General features: G+C 40.5%; 1 protein-coding gene and 1 long non-coding RNA gene across 9 annotated transcripts in view; one reads left to right on the forward strand and one right to left on the reverse strand.

Annotated features, from left to right (window-relative positions):
• The window catches only part of NTRK2 (neurotrophic receptor tyrosine kinase 2), a 187,273-nt gene that overhangs the window by 93,335 nt on the left and 77,884 nt on the right, over positions 1 to 16,054 (forward strand). The gene's annotated exons all lie outside the window — the stretch shown is intronic.
• Positions 8,293 to 16,054, reverse strand: part of LOC309380715 — a 28,509-nt gene continuing 20,747 nt past the window's right edge. Inside the window, exon 2 of the long non-coding RNA XR_014173067.1 lies at positions 8,293 to 8,427. This is a non-coding gene — a long non-coding RNA (uncharacterized lncRNA). The remainder of the gene's footprint in view (positions 8,428 to 16,054) is intronic.

The following is a 16,054-nucleotide window of genomic DNA, read 5'->3' on the forward strand; positions in this document are numbered from 1 at the left end:
CATTGCCGGCAGGGCATGAGGCTATTAACCCTGCCCATATTTTTGCTGTCAGAAATGCTGAGTCTGTGGGTCATATCTTAACGTCCCACCCCACTAATTCATTTTATACCGAGATCAGTGTTAACACTTTTCCAAAAATTAAAGCGTGTACAATTCCATTTCTCTCTCACACACAGATACACTTTTATTTTATGAACTTGTAGATAGATTATTTAAGCTATTAAACATATCAATGAACACTATCAATAGCAATCACATTAATTATTCCAATTTGTCTCCTTAAATTATAAACCTTGTTTCTGTAGATGTTGAGAATATATGGCTTGGCAGTTAATAAGGAATGTGACTTTTATTAGTTGTACAAGAAACTGCATTTTAAAAAATACCACCACCACCACATGTGTCTCATACATACTTATTTCTGTGTTGAGGACTGTGGACAAAAATGTTAACAGTAATGATGCATTAGTCTGATATTGTGGTGTTTTGGTAGGTTGTATCTATAGGTCTACAATGGTTATGTGTCTGGGGCAGTTCAAGAAAGACTAATAATGGGACTCAAGGCTCTTGTGTTCTGCTCATTTCACCCATTGACAGGATATGTGACCTTGTTTGATGATTCACTTAACCTTCCTGTGCATTGATTAATTAATGTGCGAATGGAGTGTAATCATTAGAAATTGTCTAAAGTTACACAGTAAGGGCTCCACACTAGATTACTACCTGTTATTTGGGCCTGAGCATTTGTTTCAGCTACCATGTAAGAAAACCAGCCAGAATCGCATGCAGATGGGTTAAATGTTTCTTGTTGGGTGCTGCATTTATCTTAGGGCAAGATTTATTTTGTTTCTTACATGTGTAGTCAAAACTGGGAAATTCAATCAATGTGGTGAGATCCTGTACAAATGTACCGGTGGGTGGTTATATTGCAGGTAAAAGGATTCATAACTAAATCTGTGGTTTCCTTTGTCATTAGAGAAAGTGGAGTGGACTGCCAGTATTCTACAAATTTTACCTATAAACCAGAAGCTCTCAAGCATATTACTGATTGTCGTGCTCACAGCTGAACATTCTGTATGGGAAGTGGGGAATAGTAACTTATGTGGAGAGCCCACATCATAGAAGATAAGCAGAAGTATTTGATCTGCTAATCATGCCTCTCATATAGCATACACCATACAATGATGTTTCTTTAACAATTTGAACAGGTCTCGCTTCCAATGTTATTCACCTTTCTGTCCTCATCTCTATTATATTGTCGATACATGGAGGCATAATCCATCACACATAGCTATGTGGATGTGTGTGTTGCTCTCATACTCAGGGTTCTCCCCTCTTTCTCCCCTTCCAGCCAAAATCTGGCCCTTTCCACTTCACCCCACCAACCAGTTAAAAAAATAAAATGGCAAGAATATAGCAGTTGTCTTCAGTGTTCAACACAGCTGCTGGTAGCTGTGATTACAAAAACCATACAGGTTGTGGGTACGATTAAGAAAACAACGTGTCCCACAATTTGAGAAACACTATCACAAGTTTAAAATACCGTATTTTTCGCTCTATAAGACGCACCAGACCACAAGATGCACCTAGTTTTTGGAGGAGGAAAACAAGAAAAAGAATGTTCTGAATCTCAGAAGCCAGAACAGCAAGAGGGATCGCTACGCAGTGAAAGCAGCAATCCCTCTTGATGTTCTGGCTTCTGGGATAGCTGCACAGCCTACATTCATTCCATAAGACGCACACACATTTCCCCTTACTTTTTAGGAGGGGAAAAGTGAGTCTTATAGAGCAAAAAATACGGTAACCTTTTTTGCAAATGTAGAGAGGTTACCCTTCCTAAAAGGCAGTCATCTGAGAGAGAGATTTGAGCTCCCCACCCCCCTCTCTCTCACACAGAGAGAGATAGCTAAAGGAAGCTTAAAAGGCAGACTTCATAGAATTCTGAGACATTTATGTATTAGCTGTAGCTATAATTTCACATGAAATTTCAGATTAAGAGGCTTTTTCTGAATATTTTATCTACTGCTTGGCATTATGATGATGATACACGGCATTATTCTTTTTGCATAGGAAACAGTTTCCAGAAATCCAGGCGGGAAAATTCCCTGGCTTTCTGATAAAATAAATAAATAAATAAAAACAAGGCAGCAACATTAGCAAGCATTGCGAAGTAGCAACTGAACAGGATAAATTATTTCATTTCACTTTCTTCTTGGAATCAGAACTGAACAAATTTGATAAGATTTCCTTTTTAGGTAACATTTCAGCAGCATCCTGCCTTCTTTTTTTTATATTGCTTCCCTTTAACACTCCGCTATTCTTCATTACTCTCCTAATAAATCATTCTTCATTTAAATGGGTCACAGATACAAGTCTTGTTACGGATTATGTCTGCATCTTGTTTAAAATAGCTGAGATTGCATAGGGTATGAAATAACACCAATATGCTTGAGATATATGAGGAAATATAGTGGGAGACAGAAACAGAGTTCAATTTTAGTCAGATTTTAAAGCCAGAAGAATTTTCAGACTCTGCGTCTCCAATTTGAATCACAGACTCGTGGTGATCATTTTAGGCCATTTAGCCCAACTCAGTGCATGAAATCCAGAGCTGTCCAGGCTCAGCTTGAAGACCTCTGGATAGCAAGAGCCCACACCTTTCTAGATAATTGTTTCCATTGTCAAACTGATCTTACCATTCTGCTTCTCCTAATGTAAAACCAAAATCTACCCTTCCTGTAATGACTTAAGTCCATTAGATCTATGTGATATGCACATCATACATTTAAAGCATGTTGCGTCCTCTAAAAAATCCTGAGATTTTTAAGTTTTACCCTTGCAGAACTACAGTTCCCAGAATTCTTTAGGGAAAGCTATACTTTGAATGCCATGTGTTTTAAATAGTGTGGATGTAGCCCTAGTGTAAAGCCTTAGGGTTCTGTAATTGAGAAGAGGAGGGGCGGATTGGCAATAACTCCAAAGTCTATGAAAATAATCCTTTATCTCTTAAAAGTAAACAACAGCAGCAACAAACTATTCACATAACCAGTCAATGACCCATTATAAAAACAAATGTACAATGCACAAAACAAAGCGTTCCAGAAGGACACAACTCAAACCACTGTGGCTTCCTTGGCAATAGTGGATTTATTAACAAATAATGTCAGCTAACTGTTTCTATTTAAGTCTGGCACAAGTCCATCTGGCACAGGTCTTTCAGCCTGTCAGAATTCACTTTCTTTCTGTTCACTTTGATTTCTTCCATTTCTTCCTCTGGTTGTGTTCTTCAGCTTCTCTCAGATCTCATCTTATTCCTGTCTTTATTTACTTGAGGCCTCACTTCCCATTTGACAATTCTCACCATTCTGTGCTTCTCCCCTTTGTACATCTCGTCTTGTAGAGCCATCAGGAGCAGGCATGGCACTAACTTTACCCTCTGGAGTAGCAAAGAACAAATCGTTACTCTCTTCTGTGTGACAGCTCTTTAGATATTTGAAGAGGCTAAACATATTTAGTCCCATCACCTTTCCTATTAGCACTTGTTTTTATACCGCCGACCATTTTGGTCGCTCTCCTCCGAACCCATTCCAATTAAGGACACACTCATTCTTCGCCTGCCCCTCACATGATGGGGAAAACATGAGGTACCAGGCCAAGTTCAGAGCCCTGCAGCAACCCTCCCTCCAGTTTGATGAGGAACTATTGATGAGAACTCTTTATAATCACCTGTGAATCCACATGGCTGCATTCTCATATAACCTGCATTTAACCAGTTTGCTAATCAAAATGTAGTGTGTGTGTGTGTGTGTGTGTGTGTGTGTGTGAGAGAGAGAGAGAGAGAGAGAGAGAGAGAGAGAGAGAGAGAGAGAGATGCTTTTTTGAAATCAACATAAGCAAGGTTACTTCAATGCATGGGGCTATCTCTGAAGACAATTTGGAAACATCATCTGGAGCGGAATTTGGCGGCCAGGTTGCTCACTGGGGCAAGATGGTTTGAGCATATGGTTTGAACCAATCCTATCCCAACTGGACTTGCTGCCAGTTTTATCTCCAGGCCCAATTTTAAGTGCTGGTTTTGACCTATAAAGCTAAAAAGTCACAGCCATAATACCTCAAAGACCACCTCTCCTGATATGAACCAACCCAGGCCCTGCGATTCAGGCTCTTCTTAATGTAGCCCCTCAACAAAAGGTCTGGAGGGCAGCAAAATGAGAACAGGCCTTTTCTGTAGTGGCCCCCTGCTTGTGGAATGCTTTCCCTAGGGAGGCTCGCCTGGCGCCATCATTAAATATCTTGAGGAGCCAGGGGATAACGTTTCTCTATGACCAGGCCTTGGCTGATTAAACATTCTTTGGCCTTTTAAATGTGTTTGTAGGAGGAGGGTTACTGATTTGCTTTTGTTTTATTATGTATTTTGTGTTCTCGTTTGGTATTTTTAAGTTGTGAACCACCATGTGATCTTTGAATGAAGGGCGGTGTACAAATTTAATAAACAATAAGAATTACGGCCGCAACATCCCCAAAATCTTCTAAACTGGTAATCATGCAGTGCTAGAAAGTAAAATTGACACCCTGGGAAAGATGAGAGCTCTCAGCTTCACCCTGCTTGTGTATAACAGCCACTTTGCTGGGACAAATATAAGATCAGTATGGTGGTTGGTGTCAGTAGTGCTCCCAAGCACACACCGTTTGTGCTTTCTTGTGTCCTGCTTTAAGCAGTGTCTTGGATTTTCCAAGTGGTGCTTAGCTGTGATCCTGAAGTACAAATCCTTCTGCTAAAAAAAATCACAGTTCGTGATTGCCCCACTACTTCAACTCTATTTCAAAATGCTGTGTGCACACCTCCTCTATTAGATATTGGAATGAGCCATGGTGTGCTGGAAGTTGCAGCATGTCTGTGTGTTGTCCCTGGCAAGATGTGAGTAGCTTACTGGGGAGGTAAGAGGGCCACTTAAAAATAAATCACAGTGAAGTGTTAATCACATCAGTGAATGTGGTATTCCTCAGAAGTAGTTGTCATTACAGCAAATATTACCTTATGAAATTAATCTTCTTAATGTCCTAAAGCCTTTCCTTCAAAACAGCTTACGAGAACGCCCCGTTACAGAATCCTGGCAGTTCTAAATTGATTACACTTGCTCTGAGATTATAATTTTGTGTGTGGTTTAGCCAAATCCCTTTTACTCTCTCTATTTTTGTTGGCTTTTCATTCCACGTTGTAGTGATTGTTTCAGCAAAAAGGAATTTAGGCAAACCTTCTTGGAAACATGAAATAGCTCCTAATAAGCTAGTTTGTTTTTGCACATGTGTCATTACCTACAGTGAAGCAGCAAATAGTACTGTTGCCTCAGGTGTTAAATTAGCAATCAAGTGGAATGCAAATGAAGTAATTGCTGTTTACACCCTTCAAAGCCCTACAGCCTGTATTGATAAACTTTGGAGCAGTTAGAAGTTCCAAAAGTCTCCTTTACGATTCAAGCACATTGGAGAATGTTTCACAGGATGAGCACTCATCCATTTTTATTTTATTTTATTGTGGCCTGTCTTCTTTTCTGGGTGGCTCTCTGATCCATGTGATCTTCCCCCAATTTGGGGTTGTGGGGTGGAAATCACACAAACCAGATCTCCTCAAGATTGGATGCTAATGTGGAAGGCCCAAGTTATGCAGCAGTGTGATTGGGAAGGGGCTTGCACTGGTCTTCTGCTATGTTGTTGTCAGTGCTATTTTTCTAGAAAAAGAGGTGCTGGATCTCACCATGACTGCTTCCCTGGTTCTCTTATGATGGCAATGGCGCCCACCTGAGAGGTGCCAGAACTGAGTTCCCCCTGAAACAAAGCCTTGGTTATTGTGGTAGTGCCTTGATCTGAACATTTGAGCCAGACACAGTTGTATGTGGTTCTGAATCGTGGTATCCATGTCCGCAACCAAGGTTCATTTTTGTGCTGCTCATATTACATTGCTTTCTATTTTGAATATTTTATTTGTTCACACAATGCATATATAACCATACACTAAATAGTAAATGCCTTTTAAAGGGAAAAAGAAGAGAAATCCATGCATGCAAGTCATGCTGAAATATATTTTTTCTTAAGCGTCAAGCACATTTCCCCCCCTTATGGTCATGTCATGTGTTTTGTTAAATGCATTCCATATTTATTTGATTCTTTAAAAAATATTTATGTTGATTCATTTTGTTAATTTTGTTTGACTGTTATAAGTATGATTTCTCATATGTTTATTTTGTTTCTTTTAGGTTCTGTTTTGTTTCATAAGATCCCACTGGATGGGTAAATGAAATAAGGAAAAAAAGAGAGGGGGCGTGTTGAATCTATGTGCTTCTCACTAGGCAGTGGACATGTTGTTGTGCTGTCAATTGCTACACTCCTTGGACCTCTCTTGTAGAGATGAGTTATGTTTGGAGGACTCTGGAAGTATGCACTCTTTTGGCAACTTCATTTCAAAATCAGCCCCAGGCAGCTATAAAGAAAGCACAAAAATAAACTGTTGTATTCCGTAGCAACGATCCTGCCCTGCTCACAAAGTGGCATTTTAGCAAAGTTCCACAGTATTATTTCAATTTGATTGTTTGCTTGAACTTAGCTGGAAAGAGAATTAATTTTATAGATAATATTTATTAAAGGTGAACTGCAAATACTTTGTGTACTAAAAAAAGTTTAAACGTTTTATGTCCTCATTTTACAGATTCTTATATTCCAGCCTTTCAATTATAACATTCATACCAATGGCGCAATTGCTCACTTAAAACCTGAGCACTTGCATGTTTGCAGGACTTTGATCAAACATTCTAAAACCAATAAAAAGTAGTTCCGCAAAGCTTTCTCAATGTAAGTAGTCTTTAGCTTGGGCTGGTGTCTCTGGAGAGAAAATAAGCTGTAAAAATTGCCTCTTAACATGCTGCAGTTAAGGCATTGTTTAGCAGTGTGCCATCTCATGTTCAAAGATCACTCTTTGCTATTCTCAAGAAATCGGTTAGTCAGGAAACATTATATGACTCTCCATCACTGCTACCATTAAATAAAATATACTAAATTGCTGTATGTGCAGTTCAAGTACTTGCATGGTCTTCTAGGTCTTGAACCCAACAGCAGTACTATTGCGATTACTCTCATACAGCATTACCACCGTAAACACTTAGGTTGCCCCATATATATATGACCTCTCTGAAAAGTGGCACATCTCTCACTATATCACAGCCTGCTCTGTTAAATATAAAAAGCATGCTGGGTTCTGGTGCAGTTGCCCAAAAGGTTTCATTCTCAAAGGAAAAGTATTCTGTGGAGCAAAGGAGCACAGAATAAGTGTCTAACATCTTGTTGCCTATCCCTGCCAGTCCTTTGTCATCTCCAATATAATTCACTTCTGGGAATGAGACTGATTCTTTCTCCTGATTGGTATGAACTTATATTTGGTGTTAATGGACTGAAAACCATTAAACAAAAGGTGGGCAACAAAACAAATGCTCTATTTAGCTTATTCCAGTCTCATCCAATCTGCAAAGTTTCATGTGTGTAAAAAACATTAATAGATGGATATCTTAAATACCAAACTGAGAATTGCCAAACTTCAAAATAGTCTCAATTTTCCATTCTTTAAAGAAGCTTCCAGATGCACTTCTTGTCCCATAATAGGTTTAGGATCTTTATCAGTATTTCTATAAAACATTCTTGTAGTATTTTGCAGTTCAACTTTAAGGTACACAGGTACGATTTTGGAGTAGCTCTACGTGTACTGACAGATTATTTTGGATTCTATGTAATCAAGGCATTTATTTTGATAAAACAGAATTGATTTGTGCACCACCAATTTATATATGCACACAGGCAATATAGGATAATCTGGGTATTTTTGTATTCCACATTAGCCACCCAATGCACTGTTCATGCTATAGTTACTCACAATGTGTTATGGATTACAGCACATGGCTATTTGCTGTTTGTGTTTTGGCAGTAGCCATGCTTAAATAATGAAATAGGGCCTGCTTTGCTTGCCGATTTCCTTTCCAATATGGGAGCAGATAAAGCTTACTGAAGCCAAATTTTGAAGTTGGAACTTGCAGTATGCTTATTTCATTTGGATTACTAATGACCCTGCCTGTCACTCTGGATATTTTAATCTGTCCAAATAGTGTTGAGTTTACAAAGATCATGGTTAATTATACAATTACTGACCCCTTAAACCACAGTGAAAATCATCCCAAGAAATCTGCCAGGGCCATTAAAATAGCTAAAGGAGTACCTTTCATTGCTAAAGTGGTGTTAATAGTATCTTGCTAGGCAGTAAAAAGGGTTTGTAGAATGCTGAAAGTCTGTTTTACACATTGATAAAACCTGAACGGGTAGAATAGTGTATTTTTATTGCCAGCAGTTATGCCTAGCTAACAGTCATGCTGGCTAATTGCAGTATACCTTAAAAATCAGTCCTTGGCCCTTGCTTGGGCGGGGGGCGGTGTTAAGAACCAGAATTTGAAACTACTATCATGTTCAGAAACTATTCACTTACTTAGGTTGAGCAGCTTCAGGTCTGTAATAAAACTGCATCCTTTCTTGCTGAATTCTATTGGGAGTTCTGCTATTGGCATGCACGGCTAGAAGATGGTACCTTGTGTAGAGTGTATGTATTTGATCAAGCCCTGAATGCCCACTTAATCACAGACACATTAGTGTTCCATAACATAAAATTCACAAGGAATGTCACCATTTAAAAGGGGTAGCTGCCCGCCTTTAAATTTTCTAGAAATTAATTTGTACGCGTTGCTTGCATTTTATCATGTTATAATTTGGGTTTCCTCGTGCAATATAGCTAACTACTGTCAAACTATATAGCTCAGGCTTTGACTCATTTTCATTCTTTAGTTACTAGAACCATTCTTAGCAAACGACACAGTAAAGCTGACACATTAAGATGAATTGTGACCATTTCCATTTAGCATTTTAAAAAATAAAGAGAAAAAATGAACTCGTGTAATTACGTAAATTGTGTGGATTAAACAGGACTGTTCTGGAAAAGGGGTGGGGGAGAGTCAGAAAATGAATCTTGCCTTCATCAAGTGGAGTGAAAAACACTCCCAAACTAGTTCTTCTTGGGTTCCTGGTTTTAGATTGTGGGCTACTAAGTTGGTTCTACTGGGGAGAGTTAGGATGCACCAGAAGGACCCATCTGCTGGTGTGAAAGAAATTGCCTGACCACTTCCATAAGCATTTCCATGTGGAGTGATGTTAAAGCGGCCTTCACATAAGGGTCACAAAGTCATTCGTGGCCTGGGAGGTGGGGAAGCTCTGCTGCCGTGGGGGCTCCATTGCCTCTAAAGAAAGCAGCATGCCAGGGCCTCTAGCACCCGCAATGTTTCCACTGGTGGTAACCAACACAGGGCCTAGAATTGAGTCACAACAGAACTGACCACAGGCCCACTGGAACCTAAGCTATTCCCCATCTTCTTGAGCAGGCCTGGTTTCTTCTCCCCACAATCTTCATCCCTGATGACCATGCCCACAATGCAGGGGTCAATCCAGGCAGAATTTGGATTGTTCTGACCTCTAATTAAATTATTGCTTCCATGTGAGTTTGGGGGGTGTAAGCTTGAAGTCTCCCACAATACCACCTATTTAGATTCCTATCGTAGAAGTGGATGAATGTTCTCCTGAAAGTCCTGCTCTCCTGTGTATCATTAGTTGAAATCCTCTAAGCACTTATCTTAGAAAAGTCACACTGACTTTAGGGTCACTACTCTTAAGTAAGTGGTTTGAAGATTTTGACCAGTGAAGCTACTCAGTCATGGGATGCCAGTCACCTGGTTCATATGTCTCATCGAACAAGGCACAGTTTAATATGAATGAAAAAATTTCACTGCACTTCTTCCTCATGGAGGAAGTCATGTTTCCACTACCAGGAAACAAGCCAGAGTCTGGCTTGTCATAATGTCCAAAGCCTAGTTTGTTTCTCTCCAAAGAAACAAGTGGGAACATGATTTTTTATTCTTGGCTTCCTGCTCAAGCCCAGGTCTGGACATCAAAGAGGCAGGGAGGAGCACAGTGAGAAATTTTCAGCTGTGTCTACCAACTGCACATTCACACTAAACCATTGTTGATTTTTAGCTATGGTTTAATGTGTACAATACTCTGCTAGCCCAGTACTGTGCCTTACAGAGGAAGAATAGCAGGATTTATTCTCCTAGCCGGAACAAGCTGATGCTGCCATATTCAACATTTAATTGATTTGAGTTTAAATCAAATCCAAACACCCATAATTCCTGACATATGCATAATCAGGCTGTTTACAATTTAATTAAATCATATCAAAGCTTTAATATAGCTGCTATTAGAGGGCACCATTTCTTTTGGACCATAGAATTGTATCCAGTGCTGCAGCCTGGCTGTTGCAAGGGACTTCTGTGTGCACAACAGAACTTCCTTTTTCTCTCCTGTCATTCCCCCATGGACCCTCAAAATTAGGTCTAGAGGATTGGAAGACCCTCTGGAGCAGGGTGGTTTGTTTGGGGGGTGGGGTTGGAGGAAGGAAACAGAAGTCCTATTGTAGCAGTGGAACCTCACTGGAACAGTACTAGATACAGATTGTAGTTCCATTTGAGTAAGAGGAAAATTCCCATCATTTGCTGTAATCCATCAACAATGTGAAACTTTAGATACTCTGCCTGCAATTCATCTTAAAAGGAATTATATATATATATATTTACATTTCTTGTAAATAATTGACAATCACTGATTTTATTTCAAAGCACGATCTTGACAATATGGACAGACTGTACTTGCTGAAATTTCTAAACTTCTTTTAAACAGGCCAATAAAGTTTTATAATTCATTACCATTGTGTCTTGCATTTTTTTTGTAAATGTATGTAGCATCCACCTAGTCCTTCATCAGTGAAAGTCTAACCATGGAAATGGAAATGGAATCCATTGATGTATCATTCTTATGTTTTGATTTCTATTTTTTTATTTTGTTTCTCTGAAATTTGTAAATATTTGTGTATGTTTATAGTCTGGTGCTTTTCTAAAATATGTAGCTGGTAAAGTTTTTCTCGTAAATTTATTTGAAATTTAGAGTATGGGGTGTATTCAGAGAAATAAAAATCACTCCATTTCCAAATTGAAAGTAAGGGAAATGTAATATTTTGCTGAGGCAAATATATGTGGTTAATCCAGCATCCCACAATTATTTAGCATTTTGATGATAATTGGGAATCCCTTAGACTACTAAACTGAGTCTCCAAAGCATTTTCTGATTTGCATTATGGTAGAATGGGGGGTGGGATACTCTTTAGGTTTAGAACTGGGACGGACGGACGAAGGGAATGTGCAGATAGAGAGGGGATAAGAAAAAGGATGAGGTCGCGACATGAATAGGCAGAACGACTGAGGAAGGAGTAAATTGTCATAGTTACTTGCATTCCTGGATCAAGCATCTTAGCAATGTCTCTTTCACTTTTGTTTTAAACACTGCAATGTCAAAATGAACTGATAAGAAACATCTTTCAGGTAAGAAACCATGACGGTTGGAACTATGCCGGTTTCTTAAAACAACTTTAATAGAAGGGGAACAAATATGATTTCCCAGTAATCATAAAGATAAAAAGGAAAGGACCCCTGGACGGTTAAGTCCAGTCAAAGGTGACCATGGGGTTGTGGCGTTCATCTCACTGTAAGGCTGAGGGAGCCAGCATTTGTTCACAGACAGCTTTCTGAGTCATGTGGCCAGCATGACTAAGCCGCTTCTGGCACAATGGAACACCGTGACAGAAACCAGAACACACAGAAACGCTGTTTACCTTCTTGCCACAGCAGTACCTATTTATCTACTTGCACTGCTGTGGCGCTGTGGTCTAAACCACTGAGCATCCCTGGGCTTGCCAATTGGAAGGTCAGTCATTTGAATCCCTGCAACGGAGTGAGCTCCTGTTGCTCTGTTCCAGCTTCTGCCAACCTAGCAGTTCGAAAGCACACCTGTGCAAGTAGATAAATAGGCACTGCTATGACAGGAAGGCAAACGGTATTTCCATGCACTCTGGTTTCCGTCACGGTGTCCTGTTGCACCAGAAGCAGTTTAGCCTTGTTGGCCACATGACCCGGAAAGCTGTCTGTGGACAAAGGCTGGTTCCCTTGGCCTGAAAGCGAGATGAGCACCTCAACCCCATAGTCGCCTTTGACTGGACTTAACCGTCCAGCGGTCCTTTACCTTTTTTACCTTTTAATACTGTAGATCAGGGGTCACCAGTCTTTGGGGGCTTGTGGGCAGAAGCTGGAACCCCACATAAGTGCTGCAACCACTCATACATCACCATGCAGCAGTTAATTTCCCCCCAAAAGTCACCCCTTGCACCGCAGTTAGGCTTGGGGAAAAAGCTGCCTATTACTACAATAGAAGGCTGCTTTCAAGCCTAATTTCACCAGAGGAAGGGGAAGACCCTGCTGGTGCCAGGAAAATCTTCTGTTGGCATATGGGTGCCCATTGGTGTTTCGTGTCATAGAACTGGCTTCATAGGTAAGTTTGTTTGTTTGTTTGTTTGTTTGTTTGTTTGTTATGCTATGCTATTCAGTTTTACTTTTTGAGGTTTATTGCCTTTTAGGACCCTTCTCTTAATCAGGATATGTGTGGAACGTGTCCCAGTTCTGACAAAAGAGGTCATTTCAACTGGGGAAATGACAGGGACCAGAGATGTGTACAGGACTCATCAATCTGGTGGTGTTTCCACTTTAATGGTGCCTGAGATAGTGGAAGGCATTCTTCTTCTTCTGCTTGCTCCAGCCCACGGGTGGCTAATCTGTGTGCCTCCAATCTAAGTGGAGGATCCTAGCAGGGAGCAACCCCAACACACAACACACAACACTACATTGCAGGTCCTACATTGGCAGTTTGTGCAAAACAACAGCACCTGCACAGCTGCATAGCCATAGCACAATGTTGTTTGGCCCTGACATGCTTAAGGAATTGATCAACCCCAATTTTGCCTGAGTGCCCTTGCCAAGACAATGGAACAGCTGGACTCCCTAGTACAGCCTTTCTCAACCTGTGGACCCCCAGATGTTGTTGAACTCCCATCACCCCTAGCTAGCAAGGCCAGAGCTCAGGGATGATGGGAGTTGTAGTCCAACAACATCTGGGGACCCACAGGTTGAGAACCGCTGCTCTGGAACTTCCCACCGTATCTGGCAAGTCACCTTATTTAAATATGCCTCAGGGTATTCCTTTATATGAGGCCTGTACGTTTCATGGGCATAGACAGTATTTTTGTTAGGGGCACAGGCTTTTGTTAGGGGGAGGCAGAACCTCAGATTTGTATTTATTTTGATTGATGGGGGGCAGCTGCCCCCCCGGCTATGCCCATGGTACGCTTTGTCAATTTACAGCCCCAACTCCTTGCTTTCATGCTCATTCTGTCATGAGAAGGTCACTAGGAGAACCACACTGAGATAACTGGGTCAGTTTTTCAGATTTTTGCACACACACACACACACATATATATATTCTCACAGAACTAGAATAGATTCTGCATAGGGACACTGTGGAACCAAGCTGTTTTCTTTTTATAACATAGCAGGGAAATGGAATGGAAAAACTCTGAAACATTTTTGGTTGATGTGAATGCAAGTGGGTTATTATGGGCAGTCATATCTGCTTTTTTTCTGAAGGGAAGAGAAAACAATCCTATGAGTGTTAAAGCAATTATGCCTCAACATCGCCCTTTCTTGCTATTTGTACAGTCATGTCATGTTTTTCCCATGGTTTTGAATATTCTAGTTCTGCTAACTTGGCAGATGCAGATTTTTACAATCTAAGTTGTTTGTGTTTGCAAAATGTGCAGTCTTTTTTTTTCTTCATTCTGGCAAGACAGAAGTCTCCTCAGCATCTTAACAATCAGCATAATTTGACCATAAGGGGACAACTATTTTTTTCTTGAAACAGACATGATAGCTGATGGTGTTGCATGGTACAGTGGTACCTCAGGGTGCGAATGGGATCCATTCCGAAGCCCCGTTCGCACCCCGAACGGAACGCAAGATGCGAAGGCGCGTCTGCACATGCACGGGTCACGTTTCGCCGCTTCTGCGCATGCGCGTGACGTCATTTTGAGCGTCTGCTCATGCGCGAGCAGCGAAACCCGGAAGTAACACGCTCCGTTACTTCCAGGTTGCTGCGGAGCGCAACTCGAACGCGCTTAACCTGAAGCACATTCAACTCGAGGTATGACTGTATATTTAATATGCAGATCACTCTTGTGTGTGGAATGTTCTTGTGTGGAATGTGCTGTTATTGGAAACACATTGCTAGACTGTCTCACCATCCAAAAGAAATTAGGCCAATTTAAGAATCACAAGCTTCCATGTCAGGGTTTCTTCACCATGGTTAGGCCCATGTCCATGCTCCTATGTTCATTTATGATAATTCCATAGTGGCAGAATATTCCTGGGCTCACCCTGCAACCTTGGGTATAGCAGCAATGTATTTGATTAATACTTTCAGCAAAATGTTTGGTTTCTACAATTTTCCAGACTGGCTCTTCCTTGCCCTTCTAGGCAAAGGACTCCTTCTAGTAAGAGCACTTTTATATACTCTAATCCAGGCATAGGCAAACTCGGCCCTTCAGATGTTTTGGGACTACAATTCCCATCATCCCTGACCATTGGTCCTGTTAGCTAGGGATGCTGGGAATTGTAGTCCCAAAACATCTGGAGGGCTGAGTTGGCCTATGCCTGCTCTAATCCAGATCCAACAATCCCTTGTGAGAGTACACTGGCTCTGATGCACATATGAGTTCATTTTTCCATAATTTATTCCCCATTTTATTTCAATACACAAAGAGATGGGAATCTGGAACTATAGTCTTCATGTAAGTGAATAGGGATAGGAGCTTTTATTCCATTTGCACATATAGAGCTTTGGATTATTACAACTTCCCTGTCCTGACATTCTAGATCACCCACTTCCATTCCTTTTATTTTATTTTTATACATATTATTTTTCAGTGTTCAATTTAACAGTAATCATCATCATTTACATACATACTTGTTTTGACTTCCCTCCTCCCCTTCCTTGGTTTTTTGTAAAAACATTTTCAAAACCGCATCTCCCCCTTAACTCCTTTTATTTGTTACTCTCTATGTTTCTTCCAAAGTCACCTTTTAACTGCTCAGTTTTAAATTAATCCTGCTAGCTAGCTAGTGTGTTTAATTGTTTACAATATTTTTTTTAAGATAATCCATGTATCTCCCCCATTCTGTGTTAAACATTCTTTCTAACCCTAACCCTAACCCTCCCATCAGATGTCAAAGAGATAAAGAATTACCTGACATTCAGAAAACATCTTAAGGCAGCCCTGTTCAGGGAAGTTTTTAATATGTAATGCTGTACTGTTTTTAACACTGATTGGGAGCCGCCCAGAGTGGCTGGGGAAACTCAGCCAGATGGGCGGGGTATAAATAATAAATTATTATTATTATTATTATTATTATTATTATTATTATTATTATTATTATTATTATTATTATTATTTCATTCCTTTTAAATGACCAAAGCTTTCTAACTTCTGCTTAATGAAGTCAGTTCCACTTTATATCTTTAAATGCCAGAAGAAATGTTCACAAGTGTCAAGAGTGCGACGGGAACAGAGAGCTGGGTCTCGTACATCCCAGGGTTAGCTACGGAGTTTAGGAGCTTTGGGGCACCATATGCTGGGCTATCTGCCTTCATCTTTCTCCTTACTTTTGTTCTAGCTGCTTGTGAGGAACCAAGCAGTGGCTGCTGTCATTCCTCACCCTCCTCTGGGCCAATGAGGAGGCAGCAGTGAGGAAAAAATAGAGCCAGGATTTTATTGACAGTGCACTTACTGCCAGGGTATGGGCCTTGGTAGGGGCTCCTCCATGTGCCAGTCACTTCAAGGTATCTCTTGAATGTTTTTGTCTTTGCAGCTGTTTAAATAGCCAATCACTTTCATTATTGGTTTTAATAGCGTTCACCGCCCTGAAATTTTATGATATGCTGGACACGGGGACACACACACACACCGTATTTTTCGCTCTAT

The sequence above is a fragment of the Podarcis melisellensis genome, assembly GCF_964234715.1.
Source record: "Podarcis melisellensis genome assembly, chromosome: 11".
Classification (NCBI taxonomy): Eukaryota; Metazoa; Chordata; class Lepidosauria; order Squamata; family Lacertidae; genus Podarcis; species Podarcis melisellensis.